Source organism: Arachis hypogaea, chromosome 19 (assembly GCF_003086295.3).
Source record: "Arachis hypogaea cultivar Tifrunner chromosome 19, arahy.Tifrunner.gnm2.J5K5, whole genome shotgun sequence".
NCBI lineage: Eukaryota > Viridiplantae > Streptophyta > Magnoliopsida > Fabales > Fabaceae > Arachis > Arachis hypogaea.
The window spans coordinates 90353794-90369269 of NC_092054.1; the positions used below are offsets into that span (position 1 = coordinate 90353794).

Consider the following 15476-nt stretch of genomic DNA (forward strand, 5'->3'; position numbering starts at 1 on the left):
CATTTAGCTTCATGATTGCACCAAGGAACTTGGCAACTTGCTCTTCAGTGACATCCTCATTCTCTTCAGAAGAGGAATACTCATCCGAGCTCATGAATGGCATAAAGAGGTTCAATGGAATCTCTGTGGTCTCTAGATGAGCCTCAGGGTCCTTTGGTTCCTCAAAGGGAAACTCCTTATTGACCACTGGACGTCCCAGGAGGTCTTCCTCCTTGGGATTCACGTCCTCTCCTTCCCTTATAGGTTCGGCCATGGTGATTAATTCAATGGCCTTGCACTCTCCTTTTGGATTCTCTTCTGTATTGCTTGGGAGAGTATTAGGAGGGATTTCAGTGATCCTTTTACTCAGCTGGCCCACTTGTGCTTCCAAATTTCTAATGGAAGACCTTGTTTCATTCATGAAACTCATAGTGGCCTTAGATAGATCAGAGACTAAATTTGCTAAGCTGGATGGATTCTGCTCAAAATTCTCTGTCTGTTGCTGGGTGGATGATGGAAAAGGCTTGCTATTGCTAAACCTGTTTCTTCCACCATTATTAAAGCCTTGTTGAGGCCTTTGATCCTTTCATGAGAGATTTGGATGATTTCTCCATGATGGATTATAGGTGTTTCCATATGGTTCACCCATGTAATTTACCTCTGCTATTGCAGGATTCTCAGGATCATAAGCTTCTTCTTCAGAAGATGCCTCTTGAGTACTGTTGGATGCAGCTTGCATTCCATTCAGACTCTGAGAAATCATATTGACTTGCTGAGTCAATATTTTGTTCTGAGCCAATATGGCATTCAGAGTATCAATTTCAAGAACTCCCTTCTTCATAGGCATCCCATTATTCACAGGATTCCTCTCAGAAGTGTACATGAACTGGTTATTAGCAACCATGTCAATGAGTTCTTGAGCTTCTGCAGGCGTTTTCTTTAGGTGAATGGATCCACCTGCAGAAGTATCCAATGACATCTTTGATAGCTCAGATAAACCATCATAGAATATATCCAGGATGGTCCATTCTGAAAGCATGTCAGAAGGACACTTTTTGGTCAGCTGCTTGTATCTTTCCCAAGCTTCATAGAGGGATTCACCTTCTTTCTGTCTGAAGGTTTGAACATCAGCTCTAAGCTTGCTCAGCTTTTAAGGAGGAAAGAACTTGGCTAAGAAAGCTGTGACCAGCTTATCCCAAGAGTTCAGGCTGTCTTTGGGTTGAGAGTCCAACCATATTCTAGCTCTGTCTCTTACAGCAAAAGGGAAAAGCATGAGCCTGTAGACTTCAGGATCTACTCCATTAGTCTTAACAGTATCACAGATCTGCAAGAATTCAGTTAAGAACTGAAAAGGATCTTCAGATGGAAGTCCATGAAACTTGCAGTTCTGTTGCATCAGAGAAACTAGCTGAGGTTTCAGCTCAAAATTGTTTGCTCCAATGGTAGGAATGGAGATGCTTCTTCCATGTAAATTAGAATTAGGTGCAGTAAAGTCACCAAGCATTCTCCTTGCATTATTGTTGTTGGGTTCGGCTGCCATCTCCTTTACTTGTTCGAAATTTTCAATAAGGTTGTCTCTGGATTGTTGTAATTTAGCTTCTCTTAGTTTCCTCTTCAGAGTCCTTTCAGGTTCTGGATCAGCTTCAACAAGAATGCCTTTTTCTTTGTCCCTGCTCATAAGAAAGAGAAGAGAAAAAGAAAAGAAGAGAAATCCTCTATGTCACAGTAAAGAGGTTCCTTATTGTTAGTAGCTGAATAAATAAATAGAATAAGATGAGAGAGGGAGAGGATTTTCGAAAATAATTTTTGAAAAAGAGTTAGTGATTTTCGAAAATAGTTTTAGAAAAAGGTTAGTAATTTTCGAAAATTAAAATCAAAAATTAAAATAATTAGTTAATTAAAAAGAATTTTTGAAAAAGAGGAAAGATATTTTCGAAAATTAGAGAGAGAGAGAGAGTTAGTTAGGTAGTTTTCAAAAAGATAAGAAACAAACAAAAAGTTAGTTAGTTAGTTGAAACAAATTTGAAATTCAATTTTGAAAAGATGAGAAGATAAGAAGTTAGAAAAGATATTTTAAAATCAAATTTTTGAAAAAGATAAGATAAGAAGATATTTTTGAAAAGATATGATAGAAATTAGTTTTTGAAAAAGATTTGATTTTTAAAATCTCAATTAATGACTTGATTCACAAGAAATCACAAGATATAATTCTAGAACTTAAAGTTTGAATCTTTCTTAACAAGTAAGTAACAAACTTGAAATTTTTGAATCAAAACATTAATTGATGATGTTATTTTCGAAAATATGATGTAAAATTAAGAAAAAGATTTTTGAAAAATATTTTTGAAATTTTCGAAAATAACTAAAAAAAATGAATAAAAGATTTGATTTTTGAAACAGATTTTGAAAAAGATAAGATTTTTTTATTTTGAATTGAAAATCTGATTTGACTCATAAAAACAACTAGATTTTAAAAATTTTTGAAAAAGTCAAATCTAATTTTCAAAATTTTAAGAGAGAAAAAGGGAAAGATATTTTTTTTATTTTTGAATTTTTAATGATGAGAGAGAAAAACATGAAAATTATGCAATGCATGAGAATTTTAGATCAAAACATGTGATGCATGCAAGAATGCTATGAATGTCAAGATGAACACCAAGAACACTATGAAGATCATGATGAACATCAAGAACATATTTTTGAAAAATTTTTAATGCAACGAAAACATGTAAGACACCAAACTTAGAAATCTTTAATGCTTAGGCATTAAGAATTCAAGAATGCATATGAAAAACAAGAAAAGACACAAAACATGCAAATGCAAAGATCAAACAAGAAGACTTACCAAGAACAACTTGAAGATCATGAAGAACACTATGAATGCATGAATTTTTTTCAAAAAATGCAAGATGAACATGCAATTGACACCAAACTTATAACATGACTCAAGACTCAAACAAGAAACACAAAAAATATTTTTGATTTTTATGATTTTCTAATTTTTTTGTATTTTTTTCGAAAATTATTTGAGAAACAAAAATAAGAATTTTTAATATGAATTCCAGGAATCTAGCATTCTTAGTCTAAAGCTCCAATCAAAGGGTCAGGCATGGCTTAATAGCCAGCCAAGCTTTATTATGTAACTCAAACATGACACGCCTAACATGCCCTACAGTCGTGGCTTTACAGCCAACCAGGCTTCAACATGCTTTATGAAACACTAGAATTCATTCTTAAAAATTCTGAAGAAAAAAATATTTTTGAAAACATTTTTATTTATTTTTTTTTTCAAAAAATGATGAAAAATTTTTTTGAAAGATTTTTAAAAAATTTTTTTGAAAATAAAACAAAAAGAAAATTACCTAATCTGAGCAACAATATGAACCGTCAGTTGTCCAAACTCGAACAATCCCCGGCAACGGCGCCAAAAACTTGGTATGCGAAGTTGTTACTCAGGTTGTGAATTGTTGTTCGAAATTGATTCCCTGGCAATGGCACCAAAAACGGATGCACAGAACCATGGTCTAAACATATCTTGACAATTTCGCATAACTAACCAGCAAGTGCACTGGGTCGTCCAAGTAATAAACTTTACGTGAGTAAGGGTCGATCCCACGGAGATTGTTGGTATGAAGCAAGCTATGGTCACCTTGTAAATCTCAGTCAGGCGGATATAAAATAGTTATGGAGTTTTCGAAATTAATAATAAAAGAAGGATAGAAATACTTATGTAAATCATTGGTGAGAATTTCAGATAAGCGTACGGAGATGCATTCGTTCCTCTGAACCTCCGCTTTCCTGTTGTCTTCATCCAATCAGTCTTACTCCTTTCCATGGCTGGCTTTATGCAAGGGCATCACCGTTGTCAATGACTACATCCCCTCCTCTTGTGAAAATGGTCCAAGATGCCCTGTCACGGCACGGCTAATCATCTGAGGTTCCCGATCATGCTGGAATAGGATTCACCCTCTTTTTTCGTCTGTCACTACGCCCAGCACTCGCGAGTTTAAAGCTCGTCACAGTCATTCAATCATTGAATCCTACTCGGAATACCACAGACAAGGTTTAGACTTTCCGGATTCTCTTGAATGCCGCCATCATTCTAGCTTACACCACAAAGATTCCGATTAAGAGATCTAAGAGACACTCATTCAATCTAATGTAGAACGGAAGTGGTTGTCAGGCACGCGTTCATAGGGAATGATGATGATTGTCACGTTCATCACATTCAGGTTGAAGTGCAAATGAATATCTTAGAAGCGAAATAAGATGAATTGAATAGAAAAATAGTAGTACTTTGCATTAATCTTTGAGGAACAGCAGAGCTCCACACCTTAATCTATGGAGTGTAGAAACTCTACCGTTGAAAATACATAAGTAATGAAGGTCCTGGCATGGCCGAATGGCCAGCCCCCATGATCTAAGAACTAGGCGTCCAAAGATGTTCCAAGATTCAAAGATGCCTAATACAATAGTAAAAGGTCCTATTTATAATAAACTAGCTACTAGGGTTTACAGAAGTAAGTAATTGATGCATAAATCCATTTCTGGGGCCCACTTGGTGTGTTCTTGGGCTGAGCTTGAAGTAATTACGTGGAGGGGTCATTCTTGGAGTTGAACGCCAGCTTTTGTGCCAGTTTGGGCGTTGAACTCCACTTTGCAACTTGTTTCTGGCGCTGGACGCCAGAATTGGGCAGAGAGCTGGCCTTGAACGCCAGTTTGCGTCGTCTATACTTAAAAAAAGTATGGACTATTATATATTTCTGGAAAGCCCTGGATGTCTAATTTCCAACGCAATTGGAAGCGCGCCATTTTGAGTTCTGAAGCTCTAGAAAATCCATTTTGAGTGCAGGGAGGTCAGAATCCAACAGCATCAGCAGTCCTTCTTCAACCTCTGAATCTGATTTTTGCTCAGGTCCCTCAATTTCAGCCAGAAAATACCTGATATCACAGAAAAACACACAAACTCATAGTAAAGTCCAAAAATATGAATTTAACATAAAAACTAATGAAAACATCCCTAAAAGTAACTAGATTCTACTAAAAACATACTAAAAATAATGCCAAAAAGCGTATAAATTATCCGCTCATCACTCTGCCCTTAGTTCCTTGCCTTCCTGTCTTGCTTCTTGTGACGGTTTGAAGACGTTGAAGGTGAGTTGTTCGTCATGTATCCTTAGTATTAGCTCTCCTCGCTCCACATCTATGTGCGCTCTGGCTGTAGCTAAGAATGGTCTTCCCAATATGATTGGGTGAAGGTGACTTTCTTCCATTTCCAGTATGATAAAGTCTGTGGGAAAGAAGTAGTTCCCAACCTTCACCAGCACATTTTCAACCACTCCAATTGGTGTTTTTGAGTTTTGTCCGCCAGCCTGTTGACTACGTCTGTGCGCATCAGCTCATTGATTTGCAGCCTCTTCATAAGGGATAAAGGCATTAAGTTGATGCTTGCTCCCAGATCACAGAGTCCTTTGTCAAACATTGTTTCTCCTATGGCACAGGGGATGTGAAAACTCCCTGGGTCCTTCCTTTTTGTAGGCAGCTCTGTTTGAATGAGAGCACTGCACTCCTTGTTCATCACTATGATTTGTCCTCCCTTGAGTGAGCTTTTCCTGGTCAGCAGCTCCTTCATATACTTGATGTATGAGGGCATTTGTTGGAGAGCCTTGATGAATGGTATATTTACATGGAGGGATGCAAATATGTCAAGAAACCTTGAGTATATTCTCTTCTCTACACCACCATTTAGTAATTGGGGAAAGGGTGCATAGAGCCTCAGCAACTCTTTCTGCGTAATTGTGGTTTCCTGAGGATTCTCTTCCTGCTTTCCTGCTGATGTATCTTCAGATTGTTCTGATGGTTTGTTCAGCTCTTCCTCAGTCTCCTTATCACTTATAGTAACCATCTTGCAATCTTCCCATCTGACTTTCTTTGCTTCACCTCTCGGATTTTTCTCTGTGTCACTTGGGAAGCTATCAGTAGGTTCGGGAATCTTCTCAGATAGGTATCCCACTTGAAATTCCAACCTTTTGATGGTGTCTCCTTGATTCTTGATATTGGCTCGCACCTCCTCTTTGAACACCTTCTTATCTTGAATTTCCTTGCATATGCCTTCAAGTAGGGTTTCAATCCTGGAGAGTCTATCTTCAGATGATGGTGAGTTGAGATTGGAGGGGTGAGAAGGGCCATTTTGACTTTGGTATGGATGTTGAGGTGTGTTGTTAGGTGGGTGCTGATATGATCTCTGTGTGGAATGTTGGTGAGTTGCATTGTTACTGAGGTTGTGGCGTCTCTGATCTTGGCCTTGATCCTGTTGATTTCCCCACCTAAAGTTTGGGTGGTTCCTCCAACCAGTATTATATGTTTTGGCGTATGGGTCATGGTGCTGCCTAGGTGAATTTCCAATGTAGTTGGCCTGTTCCTGATCACCCTCTGCCTCTTCATTCACTCCTTCTTGAGTTGCTGCTGAAGTGGTGATTGCTACTACTTGATTCCTTTCCATCTTCTTGGTGAGGTCAGCTAATTGCTTGGTAATCATCTTTTTTTGAGCTAGCAGTGCATCCATGTTGTTCAGCTCCATCACTCCTCTAGTGTTGCCTCTTTCAGAAGCATAGAAATAGTCATTCTTAGCTACAGTCTTAATGACATCTATGGCTTCTTTAATGGTCTTCTTCTTGTTCAGAGATCCCCGGATGAGTGGTCTACTGCCTTCTTTGATTCATATGAAAGACCTTCATAGAAAATGTACAACTGCACCCATTCATTGAACATATCTGGCGGGCATCTTCTTGTCAGGTCCTTAAACCTCTCCCATGCTTCATATAGAGTCTCACCATCTTGCTGCCTAAAGGTTTGTACCTCAGCTCTCAACCTATTGATCCGTTGAGGAGGATAGAATCTTGCCAAGAATTTGTTCACTACATCTTTCCAGGTTGTTAAACTCTCCTTTGGAAAAGATTCCAGCCATTTAGATGCTTTGTCCTTGAGTGAGAAAGGGAACAGAAGTAGTCTATAAGTGTCAGGATGAACACCATTAGACTTCACAGTATCACATATCCTCGGGAAGGTGGTTAGATGTTGATTGGGGTCTTCTTGGACATTCCCTCCGAATGAACAATTGTTCTGAACAAGGGTGATGAGCTGTGGCTTTAGTTCAAAGTTGTTGGCATGTATTGTTGGCCTTTGGATGCTACTTCCGCAATTTCCTGGGTTTGGATTGATGTACGAACCCAGAATCCTTCTCTCTTGCCCAGCCTGATGTGCTGGACCTTCTCGGCCATGGTTGTGAGCTTCTTCTTCATGATGGTTCTCCATATTTTCATCCATGTTTGGTTCAAAATACTCCTCTTCTTCCTCCGCACCAACTACTCATTTTCGTCTTGCTTCCCTCCTTAATCTGAAGAAGGTCCTCTCAGGTTCAGAATCAAAGGAAGTTGAAGCCCCGCTTCTTCTCCCTGTCATACAACCAACAAGGCACAAGCAAGAAAATAGATGCAGAAAGTATTTCTGTTAGAATTGCTATTAGTGTGAGTGATGCAATATATCAAACAGTTAGTGGGTTAGTGGACTGAATTGTAAACAACTAAGAAATTGGGCAGGGGAAAGGGGAGAAAATAACTAAAACTGAAAGTAAATTACTCAAACAGAATTTTAAATCAAACAAAAGAAAAATGCTCAATCTAGTTATCCTCTAATTTAATCATTGTTGATACAAAATCAATCCCCGACAACGGTGCCATAAACTTGATGCACGGAAACTTGTCTCTCAACAATTTTCCTTCGGCAAGTATACCAAATTGTCGTCAAGTAAAAACTCACAATAGAGTGAGGTCGAACCCCACAGGGATTGATTGGTCAAGCAACTTTAATTAGAGGAATGTTCTAGTTGAACTAAGCAGAATTCGATTTGAGATTTGCAGAAAATTAAATGACGGGAAAGTAAATAGTAGAAAACGTAAATGCTGGAAATAAAGAGCTGAATGTAAATAGCGGAAAGTAAATTGCAGAATCTTAAATGGGAATGGGGAAGATGCTCATAAAAGTAGATTGCAGAATTTATAGAGAATCGGTAAGATCAGAAATGTGGAATTCATTGGGCTTAGGAGATGTTGCATTCTCCAGATCAAGTTCATTTTCATCTCTTCCTCAATCAATGCATTATTGATCTCCTTGGCAATCTTAAGTGATCGAATTCCAATTTCTTGGTAATTCAATCTCTCAAATCTTGATCAATAGCCAATTCCTTGGTCAATTGCTCATGAGAAGAGATGAAGTATGGTTACTGATTATACCACATGTATTTCCAAATCAAAGTGTTGGTTGGATTATATGTCACTATATCCATCCAAACCCCAATTTGGTCCAACATGAGAAAGCATTTCTAGCATGATCTCTTCATTCCTCTTCCAAAATTCCGAAGAGATCCAAGTATGAATAGTTTCTTTTCCAAGATAACTACCCAATTGAATGAAGATCGAAAGCTTTCTAGTAAAATCAAGAGAAAAGATAGAAGAAGAATAATGAAAACTAATATTGATCCATCAAATTACAACAGAGCTCCCTAACCCAATGAAAGGGGTTTAGTTGTTCATAGCTCTGGGAATGAAAAGCATAGATGGAGAGTACATTCTGAGAATTAAACTAAAAGTTGCAGAGAAAGTAAAATACAGAGAGTAGTTCTCAAATTTCCAACCCCCTTTTTGATTCAAAACTACCCCTATATATACTACTCATCTGATCTTCTAGTTGGTTCTTCAAATTTTGGATATGGGCCTTTGGATCTTGAGTTTAAAGCAGTTATCCTCTTCAGTGGGCTTAGCTTTACTTGCAGAGAGAAAGTATGAAGTAGGCAGGGACTTTTAGCTTAGGACGTTAGTGGCGTTAACGTTCAGTAAAAGTGTGGGTTCGAGAATGTTAGTGGCAGTCACCTTTTTCACTAACGTTCCTAACCCAAGGGTGACCCACGTTAACTTCAACGTTAGTGGCACCAACGTGACCACTAACGTTGCCTCTTGATCCTTCGCACACGTTATTGGGACTTACCTTTTCCAATAACGTTGAGAATCCTCCGTTCCCTACGTTAGAGTTCACGTTAGTGTGGCTAATCGTGACTTTAATGTAGGCTTGCCAAATCTTCGAAAACGTTAGTGACACTTACCTTTATCACTAATGTTTCAAAACGCCCCTACTTCCCACGTTAGAGTTCACGTTAACTAGGTTAACGTGGCTTCTAACGTGGTGGTGATAGCCATCTTCAACGTTAGTGACAAAGGTGAGTGTCACTAACGTTGGCTCATCATTCTTTCATTCACGTTAGCTTCCACGTTAACTAAGTTAACGTTGGAGTTAACGTTGCTCATAGTGGCTCATTCCAACGTTAGTGACAAAGGTGAGTGTCACTAACGTTGGCAATTCTTGCTCCCTCCACGTTAGCTTCCACGTTAACTAAGTTAACGTGGCAACTAACATGGCTCAAAGTGGCTTAGTCTAACGTTAGTGACAAAGGTGAGTGTCACTAACATTGGATTCATTTCCTTCTTCCACGTTAGAGTTCACGTTAACTTAGTTAACGTGACTCTTAACGTGGGCTATGATGGCTTCGAGGACGTTATTGGCGATTACTTTTCTCATTAACGTTGCAAGCTAGCTCCCATTCCACGTTAGAGGTCACGTTAGTTAGACTAACGTGGCTGCTAATGTGGTTCTTCCTTGCTTCCTTTATCATGAAATCAAGCAATAAAGTGCATCAAAGTTCTAGTCCAAGTTATGAGATATGCATTATCCAATTTGTCATTCAATTTATGCATAATTATCATGAATTCATATAAAAATCACAATGTTTGCTTGAATCAAGATGTAAGTGAAATTCTACCCAAAACTTGCTTATTTCCTAAGAAAGTGCATGAAACTACCCTAAAACCATAAAGAAAAGGTCAGTGAAACTGGCCAAAATGCCCTGGCATCAATTAATAAGAAATTGAATCTAACATGGAGTTCATAAACCAAATTAGGGAAATAAACAAATCAACATGAGAGATAAGTAAACCAAAGTACTAGAACAATTAAAGTAGAAGAAACCTAAATTAAAGCAAGGTAGAATTCTGAAATTGAGAAGAAATAAGTTTAAAAACCTAAAACCTAGAGAGAGGAGAGAGCCTCTCTCTCTAGAGAACTACATCTAAACCTAAAATTGTGTGAATGAATTGTTGTGTAATTGAAATAAAAGCCTTGACTGGGAGAAGATTAATTGGAAGTTCTATCCTTGTTGAATTTTACCAAGTGTAATAATAAGAGGTTGTTGTTCTACTTAGTCATCCCTTACCTGATAAAGAAAAGTCAAGTAACTAACTAACCAACTCTATTCTCAAGTCCTAATCTTCTCCTAAGAAAGGATTAGAGTTAGAGATTAGAGAGCCAGCCAACAACTTCCAATTAAAATTAACACTTGAGTATTCCAACTCAAGGGTCTCCTTTTAATCAACTCCCAAGTCAAGTTAGGAGTCTACTCCATTGACATGAATACAACGTTCATAGCCATATAAAGGGTATAAGAAGAAGACATGATAAATTAAATAATAACTAGAAATTAATTAAAGGTAAAAATAGTTCTTTGCATTAATAAATTCCAAAATCAAACATATCTATCTGAACAGGGTTAATGGGTAATTAAAAAGTAAAGGAATGAGGAAACAAACTAGAATAATGGAAACTTCAATGGAGGTAGTGACTCTTCTCAATATCTAAATCCAAAGCACAAAACTCTAAAAACTATGAATGTGAAGAACACTAAAGGAAGTAGTGATTTTTTTTTCTCTCTCAGATTCAAAAACTAGAACTCCAAACTATGCATAATGTCAATGTGTGTTGAGTCTTTACTTGTCCCTGGCACTAGTCTGTGTTTTTGGGCTAAGAACTGGGTCCAAACTCAGCCCAAAATCACCCCCAGCATTTTCTGCAAGTGGCGATCGTCACGCGTACGTGTCGATGGTCTTTTTCGCGTATCACGCATACGCGTCAGGTACGCGCATGCGTCGTTGTGCGAATCTCCAAATCGCGCACATGCTCAGGTACGCGCATGCGTCGCTCCTCACTGGTTATCTCCTTTAATTCTTGTGCTCCTTCTATTTATGCAAGCTTCCTTTCCATCCTCTAAGCCATTCCTGCCCTATAAAGCCTGAAAACACTTAACACACAGATCACAGCATCGAATGGTATAAGGAGAATTAAAAATTGATAATTTAAAGGCTTAGGAAGCAAGTTTTCAACCATAGAACAAAATTGGGAAGGAATTGTAAAATCATACAAATTGTATGAATAAGTGTGCAAAGACTTGATAAAAACCACTCAATTGAGCACAAGATAAATTATAAAATAGTGGTTTATCAATGCCTTTGTGCAACTTTGGCTAATGTTTATCTTCTTTAAGCAAGTTTGCATGTGGTTGCCTGGCTAGTTCAACTTTTTCTAAGTAATACTCGTGGTGAACCTTTACTTTTATTTCCTCTGTTAAGCCTCCGAGTTTGTTTGTCTTTTCCCCATTAAGTTATTTTTGACAACTTTCTGGCTGGCATTTTTAAGGCATTTGCCTATGTTCTGGAGGGCTCTTTGGTGACTTACCTGGTAATGTTCAGGTTCCTGAACTTTTACCTTTAGCCACCGGGCTTAACCTTTTGAACACACGCTTTTATGTTTTGGTTGTTTTGGGCGACTTCTTGGGCCGCGCCTTGAGGCTACTCCTAGGTGTGGGCACCCCTTTTGGTGACTTATGATTCTCTGACTTTGCTCCGACCTTTGGCGACTTCATTCTTGATGCCTAGGCATCTTAGGCTAGTTTCACAAGCCTTTTTCATTACTTTTCATTAGGTTTCATGCACTTTCTTGAGAAATAATTAAGTATTTGGATGAGAATTTCATGCATATCTTGATTCAATCAAACATGGTTAATTATGTGCATTTTCATGAGATTTATGCAAGAATTTACTTGAATGCTATGAATGGTGAAAAATCTTGTGATTATGGCAAGGCTTTGATGCAATTGTTTGGTTGATGATAGGTGAAGAGAAGCAGAAGAAGGATGATAAAGGAGCAGGAAAGGCAACGTTGGTGGCCAAAGTTAGCTCACCAACGTTGCCACCAACGTTCCAAATAGCTCAAGTGCAACATTGGTGGCTCACCAACGTTGCTGGTAACATTTTGAAGAGAAAGGGGTGCCAACGTTGGAGGGAACGTTGGTGAACCAACGTTACCCCCAAAGTTTTCAATAAATTTCAAAGTTGAAAACTGGAAGAATTGCCTTGTGTGCGTACGCATAAGAAGAAAAATTACAAGTGTGTAACGCACAAGTGATGACAAGTCATCTTAGCCTAGTTTCACTAGTCTTTTTCTTTTGTTTTCAATTGATTTTATGCACTTTCTTGAGCCATAAGTAAGCCAATTGAGTAGAATTTCATGTTTCCTTTGACTCAATCAACCATGGAAGAATTAATGCAATTTCATGAGATTTTGTGCTATAATTGTCATATATTATGAAAGAATAACAAACTCATGATTTTGAGCATAGCTTTGATGTGTTTGGTTGATTGATGAAAGGTGAAAAGAGCTTTGAAGAAGGTTGAAGAAAGAAGAAAGGGCAAGGAGCAAGAGAGAACAAAAAGCTTGCCTCAAACTTTAGCTCAAGCTTTTGGAAGAGTGAATTCACATTGGTTGGAGCAAAAGCTTGCGCCAACGTTTGCCTTAAGCTTTTTGGCAAACGTTGGTGCCACACACCAACACCCTGGAGGAGAAAAGCTTGCGCCAACGTTTGCCTCAAGCTTTTTGGCAAACGTTGGCGCCACACATCAACACCCTGGAGGAGAAAAGCTTGCACCAACGTTTGCCTCAAGCTTTTTGGCAAACGTTGGCACCACACATGCACACAAGGGGATCCACGTTTGGCTAAAAGTTTGACCTCAAACTTTAGCTCAAAAGTGGATATCAGTAAAAGGGGGTGGCTGATATAAAAAGCTTGAGCAAAAGTTTGCCTCAAACTTTGACTCAAGCTTTTGTGCTTTATGTCCCGGTTCACAATGGGTTTCTCTCCAACTCCAAGTGCAATCAACAGAGGCTTTTGTCAACCCAATTCCATCAAGAGCAAAGGCCCAATTCAAGGCTTGAAGACCATTTGAAGAAAGTGTATAAATAGCTTAGGATTTAAGTTTTCGGGAGCTTTCCTTTGGCATTGGGAAAAACACTTACAGAGAGAGCTCACCTTTACATTTCTTGGCATTGTTGTTTTAATTCAAGGGAATTTAGGAGGAGAATTGATCTCTCTTCTTCCTTGTTCTTGCTTGAGCACTCTCTACTTTTCTTGCTTCAGATCTTGGGTGAAGAATTGAAGAACTTCTGTTTCAATCTCACCTTGAGATCTCGTTAAATTTTCTGCATAATTGAATTCCAATTTCTGTTAATTGCTTCTTCTTCTACTCTTTCTGCAATTTACATTTCTTTATTTCCTTTGCAATTGTTCTTGCTGGATCTAGGAAGGTAGTGAGATCTAGACTCAGCTATCTAGTCTCTTGAGTCCTGAGATCTACAGTTTTAAATTTTAATTTCCTTATTTCATTGCTACACCAAGCTTTTTCTCATTTCCGTTTTAGATCCGGTTTAATTCAAGTCATCTTCTACTTTTCTGTTTATTGCATTTTACTTTTTCTTGTTTAATTTTTGCAAATCCAATTCCCAATTCCCTTTACAATTTAAGCCATTTACATTTCTTGTACTTTAAGATTCTGCAATTTACATTTCTTGCAATCTAAGTTTCTGCAATTTATATTACTTGCACTTTAAGATTCAGCCTCTTTAATTTCTCTGCACTTTAAATTCTTGCCAATTGTCCCTCTCCCTTTTAATTTCATGCAATTTAGCTTCTGTCGAATACAAACCACTCAAATCAACTCTTGATTCGCTAGACTAAGTCATCCACTAAACTAAAATTGCTCAATCCTTCAATCCCTGTGGGATCGACCTCACTCCCGTGAGTTTTATTACTTGATGCGACCCGGTATACTTGCCGGTGAGATTTGGGTGTTTGGAATCCGTTTTCCGAAAATACTCATCAACAAGGCAGTGTGCGTCCGCACAAGTGTGCAATGTTGGAGGGAACATTCGTGAACCAATGGAGGCTGGGAAATCCTGTAATCATTTTCTTTTGTACTTTCTTTCTTTCTTTCTTTCTTTTCTGTTTAATTGAGCAATGATGAACTAAATCCCCACTTCATTAGGGGGAAGAGCTCTATTGTAATCATATTGAGTCAATGAAATTCTTCTTCTTCTCAATCCGCTTGGGTAGCTATAGGATATCTTCTGTTTTGATTGTGAATCCTTCACTCCGGAAGGGGGTTTGATTCAATTAATTGTAGGTGTGAGCCTAGGAAGGAAAATCACTTACATTAGAATTGGAGCTTTATCCTTCACAACTCTCTTGATTAATACCATTCGGAAGGAATTGAGATTTTGAGAGTTAATGTGACTTATGGATGAGAGACATGCACTTAACCTCTTTTCATGACAATTAGATCAAGGAATTGGCAAGATTGATTGTGATTAGAGAGATTGGATTGCAAAGAAATTGGGATCCAATTAATTTCAATCTACCATAGATCTATCCATATGATTCAGAAAGAAGTTGAGACCCATTTGATTCATGATGGATTATGATATCTCCAATCCCTGATGAATCGTTCTCTTTGATTTTCTTCAATTTAGATCACTCTGAATTTACTTTCATTGCAATTGTTCACTGCTGTCTTGATTCCCAGCACCCAATTCCCATCTACAATTCATGCAATTTAAGTTTCACTGTCAGTTAGATTCTGCAATTTTACTTTCTTGAAATTTAAGATTCCAGTCATTTACATTTCTTACCTTTTAAGTTTCAGCTTCTTTACTTTCTTGCTCTTTAAGTTTCAGCTTCTTTACTTTCTTGCTCTTTAAGTTTCAGTCCTTTAAGTTTCTTGCCATTTACATTTCAAGCAATTTACATTTAGCAATTTACATTCCCTGCAATTTATATTCTATTACTCAATTTTCACCAAACTCTTTCAATATTTCGCTTAACTAAACTAATCACTTAACTAAAGTTGCTTGATCCACCAATCTCTTTGGGATTGACTTCACTCTTGTGAGTTTTACTACTTGATGTGACCCATTATACTTGCCGATTAGTTTATGTGGATGTAATTTTTTCGTATTAAGTTTTTGGCGCCATTGATGGGGATTGATTTAGATTGACAATGATTAAGATGGTGATAATCTAGATTAAGCATTTTTCCTTGTTTCCTTTTAAGCCTACTAACCTTAACACTACTCTAGCAATAGAGTGTTTTGTTGTTGTTTTTAGTTTGTTTGTGTTGTATGCCAGTAGGAAGAAGAGGTGTGATGAGCGGATAATTTATACGCTTTTTGGCATTGTTTTTAGGTAGTTTTTAATATGTTTTAGTCATATTTTATTATATTTTTAT

General features: G+C 37.8%; 2 non-coding genes across 2 annotated transcripts; both read left to right on the forward strand.

The window, feature by feature from the left end:
- Window positions 1-1012: 1012 nt before the first annotated feature.
- On the forward strand, window positions 1013-1120 carry LOC112781003 (small nucleolar RNA R71). Its single transcript, XR_003191804.1, has one exon. It is a non-coding gene; the product is annotated as a small nucleolar RNA R71 (small nucleolar RNA).
- Window positions 1121-6745: 5625 nt separating this feature from the next.
- Window positions 6746-6852, forward strand: LOC112780341 (small nucleolar RNA R71). The gene has a single exon (XR_003191184.1). It is a non-coding gene; the product is annotated as a small nucleolar RNA R71 (small nucleolar RNA).
- The last annotated feature ends 8624 nt before the right edge of the window (window positions 6853-15476 follow it).